We start from the raw sequence: 6,000 nt of genomic DNA, 5'->3' as shown, positions 1-6,000 counted from the left end.
AAAACATACAGCATTGCTTATGAAGACGCATTGTATACTTAGCTTAAATTTCGCGGTCTTTCGCCGTTGACAGTTGGTATCAGCTACGGTTGGTACTACCTGCTCTGTTGCTATTTCACTCGCCAGCCAGGACGAGGCAGCCGATGTCATTTGCGGAGCTCATAGCGTTGTGTACTTTCGTACAAGGCGGTCGTCACTGTACTCAGTAATAACAAATGTTTAATAGCTAAACATTTACTAGTGTCGAAGTTCATAATTCGAATAAAGCATTCTAAAAGCACTTTCTATTGCTTAAGAGAGTTTAAAATTTCGAAATAGTCCAAAAAGGTAGTAATGGAGCCGTAGATGAAACCACCGCCGAGATGTCGGGTAAATATTTTACGCCCGCATACAGCATAAGAAGATTCTTCGTGGCAGAGCAGCTCATCCAACAGCGATATAAAAGAAGAGGGGGGCCGACACGCAAAACGCAAACAATCGGACCACCCTCACATCGATGTATCTAAACCCAGGTTAGTGGGTAGTCTTTATATGAATATAATGCTCTAATAATTTACACGTAACAAGGGCGCAAATAGCACTAACGTTTTCTAATAAACACAGCCTCAGTCCCAAAAGGACTCTTAGATATTTTGGATTAAATTAAGCGTGAATCGGCAGACGAGGAACACTTCGATAGATTTAAATTTATTGAAATTTAATTTGTTTACCTAGTAGGTAACTAGTACGTCACTTCTTCCTTAGTACAACGTAATTACCACATTAATGAATATGTTAACTGTCCGGGACCTTTTTGTACCTAAAAAGTAAAAGAGTAATACTATTTTGTTCCTTTCATCCTTATGTTTTGGCAGTCTGCTTAGACGACTTCCATCCGGCCTGTAACGTAGGTGCATCACACCAGCTTTGCGGAGTATTAACTACTAATCGCCGAATTGGCGCAGCCGGGTTGGCGCCAGCACCTGATTTGTTCTTTCCTGTAACACGCTTTTTCGCGGAGACCTAGCGTGAGTAGGAATGTCGTGCTAGTCTACCTAGACGACTTCTTTCCGGCTTATCTGTTCTTTTCCGTAACATGCTTGGTCGCGGAGACCTTGCATGAGGAGGTATATCGTGCTAGTCTAACTGGACGACTACCTTCTGGTCTATAACGACCCATACAAGTTATGTCTCAGGCCGCGGAGGTTGTGAGGCACTTGTATCACCTTAACTGGCGCAGCAACCATCAAATCGGTAACTAACATCGACAAAACACTTAGCAAGAAGCAAGAGACAAAGATAAACTATCGCTGCTAATGAACAGTAACCTAGAAGAGATACAGATATGTTTTACCTGCTTAATTGTTACCTGAGGTCAATTAAACTTTAATAGAGAAGATTATTTTACCAGAAAAAGACATAGATAAGTCAAATGGCTGTTAGCAATAGTTGCAAAATTATTTTGGAGCCTGTCTACTACAAAAGCGTTGGATATTTCATGCTACTTTGTGAGCACTCCTTTGGAACACTCAGCACCTCTTTTTCGCAGTCTTCAAACAACATACACATCGTAACAAGTTCAAATTCTCAATACATAATCTGTAATTGCCCAACAACGGATATTTATGATTATTGAAAAAGTTATTCATGACTTAAAGCAATCTTTCCGTCAGTCAAAATAATAATAATAAATGAGTCATCATTACATACTAACCAGACTTGGATAATTTTTAAGCCGCAAAATCGTGGGTATTCCTTTGACATTGTATGCCGTCCAAGCATTATTAACATTATTGTTTTTCTAAGAAAGAAAGCTATAACTATGATATTCATCGAATCTTTTCTTTTAATACCTATGGTACATTGCATATTGCACATTTTATTATATACTAGCTTTTACCCGCGACTCCGTCCGCGCGGAATAAAAAATAGAAAACGGGGTAAAAATTATCCTATGTCCTTTTCCTGGTTCTAAGCTACCTGCACACCAATTTTCAGTCAAATCGATTCAGCCGTTCTTGAGTTATAAATGGTGTAACTAACACAACTTTCTTTTATATATATAGATATATAGATAGATAGATTAAAGTTTAAAGTGACATAATATATTGAATCCAATTATACAAAACATAATTACACTTAATTTAAATAAAATATGAAAACTAAAATATGTCATTAAAAGGTGTCCCTCCAGGCAAGGTTCCAAAGATACTGCCTTACCTTGAAATATATACTGTTACACTATAGTAAACATGGAGGATATGTAAAAATGTATGAAGAAGAAAGATATGTAGTGAAGAGAGATAAGAAATACAACAATATATATGAACAAAGAGAATAATAAAGTTAAAAAAGGAAGTTTTGGTTTGGAAAGCTTAAATCAATTCAGATATAAATCAAGTATGGAATAAATAAAGTTGACGTGCACTCTTCTTTATAAGTTGTATATATATTTACAATACTTTACAGCAGCAGCAGCAGCAGGGGCCCGAACCCTAACGCACTGAAACCCATTTCAGTGACTGGATTCATTTGACTCCAACAGTATTTTCTTATTTACAACATACTATCATCTTCTTACCACATCCAGGATGGTATGAGGAGGCCTCAACTAACGAATATATTCAACCATGTGCTGCGAATGTGATAAACTGTCGATGACAATACCAATACCTTGGAGAATACAGCATTTCACCTGCTTCGGGAGATGAGTTCAGTTTAACACTAACAAAAACATTTTGTTACTTCTTGATATTTTATGTTCTGCTGACAACGGAGAGAACATTTAGCTGTTATAAACTATCAGCCTTCGGATTAAACACTGATATTGACGTCAACAGCAAGCTGTATGAAATCTTTCTTTACACTGTGCTAAAAGTACATTATGTCACTCCATGTCAAATTCTGATAGGGCTACAATGAATCATTCAAACAAGTTTTTAAAGCCATTTTAGTTAGATTAGTCTATTTATTTGGATTTGGATCCAATCTAATAATTTAAATCGCATTCTTGCACTGACCATAGATGATCTAGAATTTAGAACTATCAGTTCTGACCACTATAAGACATTGTTTAATGTTTGTTGTATGATTATCTTATTTTTTCTTATGTGTTTCTGAATGAATTTATTATCACCGTGCATGAATAAAGACGCATCACATAGTCAATCAATGGGTCTTCAGAAACATCATTTCAAACTACAGTTTAACAATTGAAATTCTATCTAGGACTTCCTCAGTCACAATAGTCGTTAAAGAGAAATCCATCAGGAAAATAGTAACTTAACAAGACCCGACCTTAATCGTTAGGTTCTAAACGATTATAACAATATAGACTTAAGCTATCTGACCCGGTGGTCATAAGTAAAACTGGAATGGGATGGTTCACTAGCTCCCTTACTTTGTACCATTTCCTGTATCTGTGTCGTGGCTCGATGTAGGTTTTACATATATCAGTTTCCAATCAAGACTTTAAGTTATGTAGGTGGTATTTTTTTATGTATAAATTAATTTTAACTCCTACTCAGATATGTAATTTTTTTTTCAGTTGTAACGTGTTCATTAATCTGTTTTTTTTTTAGAAAAACAACCATGCAATTAATCATCATAGCGTTGTGTTTTACGTGTATTTCACCAGCAGATAACAAACACATCGTCTTCATAAGCAATGCTGTATGTTTTCCTGAGGCATATAATATGACGGTTTTACATAACAATAAAACCGATATTATGTGCCGAGAAAACATACAGCATTGCCAGAAGTTCTTCCTGGTGAAGACGACTATGAGCTCCGCAAATGACATCGGCTGCCTCGTCCTGGCTGGCGAGTGAAATAGCAACAGAGCAGGTAGTACCAACCGTAGCTGATACCAACTGTCAACGGCGAAAGACCGCGAAATTTAAGCTAAGTATACAATGCGTCTTCATAAGCAATGCTGTATGTTTTCTCGGCACATAATATCGGTTTTATTGTTATGTAAAACCGTCATATTATTATCTCTCTTCATTAAAAGACGAGGAAAGAGATAAGAGTATTATTTTGTTCGTGCGAATTAATGTTTAATGTGATGGTAGAACCGCATTTTTAAAGGCAAAATTCTCTTCGCATAATTTTTCATAAAATGTATTCTATGATTTTTGTTAAATCAAAGTATGTAATGGAAATTACATTACCTCATGAATATAACGATTGTTGAACTTAAAATATTAACTTTGTTGAATAGAATATGGGTCTTTACCTTCAAAGTAATCCGACAAGCTCATTAATCTCTACCGCTGACGACTAATTTATGTTGAGCTCCGCAGTCAACGTTGTTGTTTTACAATGTTATGCTTTTATTCGTCGTTTGCACTGTATAAACGATTCAAGGTAAACTGGTGCTCTTCTAATTATTGTTATAAAGTTATAACCCAGAATATTTTAATGGGTTGTACGGATAGGAAAACAAATGTAATGTAACAAGTATTCAACATTAATCATAACAATAACATAAATAATAATATATATAAGAATAGACGTGGCCCCTCACTGCGGGCATCATTAGGCGGCTCAAAGTCACTCAAAGGGCAATGGAGAGGCTCGGAGTCTCTCTGCGAGATCGCGTCAGAAATGATGCGATCCGCAGCAGAACCAAAGAAACCGACATTGACCGAAGAATTGCAAACCTTAAGTGGCGATGGGCTGGCCACATTGCCCGCAGAACGGACGGCCGATGGGGCAGAAAAGCCTGGAGTGGCGGCCACGGACAGGTCGACGCAGCATGGGTAGGCCTCCTGTAAGATGGACCGATGACCTGTTCAAGGTTGCGGGAGTGCACTGGATGCGGGCGGCTCAAGACCGGGCATTGTGGCAATCGATGAGGGAGGCCTACGTCCAGCAGTGGACAAATTCAGGCTGATAATGATGATAAGAATAGACGTCGTCCTTCAATAGATTCAGTTTTAACTCTGTGATTTATTTAAATCTAGCTGTTGTCCGCAATTACATCTGCGTGGAATTTTAAAAAAAATAATAGGTAGCTTGTGTTTTCTTCAACACTATGTTGAGCATCTGTGCCAAATTTCATCAAGATCCGTTGAGCCGTTCAAGAGATGCCTTCTAACAAAAATCCGTCCACCCATATAAACATTCGCATTTACAATATTAGTAAGAAGTAAGATAAGTAAGATAACAAACATAATAAACATTATCGTAATTTGAAACGTTTGCTTCATTTTAATCCAGAAATTCGAAGCTACGGCGTAGACGTCCTCTACGTATGTAGCCGTTGGTACCACACACAAAATTGACTAATGGAAATTATCAAACATGAGCACAGAACACAAGCCATTATCATAAATTTATATTTCTAATAATAACTAAAAATTATTTTATCTTTTAGTCCTAATTAGGTAAAAAGGTAAAAACGTTCTTAGAAAAGTACTTTTTCAAATCCTCAAGCTCAGTAAAATGTTATTTTAAAATAGCGCAGCTATCTAATTAACTAAATGGAATTACAAAAAATAAAATAAAAAACCCTGTCATCTAGCCATCGTGAAAAATTTAATTTCGTAGAGAGAGCAAGCAATCTCTGCATAATGTATGCCATCTGCCGACGCAAGTAATATCTATTATTTTGGTATATTCGTGTTTATTTAAAACTAGTTTGTGCCCGCGATCTCGAACGCATTTTAATTTTAATTAATGAATTTATAAAAAAGCTATTCCATTCAAAAAAAATCTCACAAATCTAAAGACCCCGGTAAACGATCAAGTTATTTTTTCCAAATTATTTTTTAAAATTATTTGGTAGTATGCAACTAGACGCATTTGAATACCATGATCAAACAAATTTTATAAATAAATTATTGTTTATCAGGATCTTAAATCTGCGCTCTAAAAGTCAGGCATAGTTAAAGGTAAATTTTATAGACGACTTACATAGAGAAAACTTCAACAAAATAAATATTTATTGATATTTCTTTACATTCAATATACTTTATGCAAAAAAGCGACCACCATTTCGAGATTGTGGCTCATTT

This window comes from Papilio machaon, chromosome 11 (genome assembly GCF_912999745.1).
Source record: "Papilio machaon chromosome 11, ilPapMach1.1, whole genome shotgun sequence".
Lineage (NCBI taxonomy): Eukaryota > Metazoa > Arthropoda > Insecta > Lepidoptera > Papilionidae > Papilio > Papilio machaon.
The sequence above is the reverse complement of the archived record's forward strand: the minus strand, read 5'-3'. Positions refer to the sequence as shown.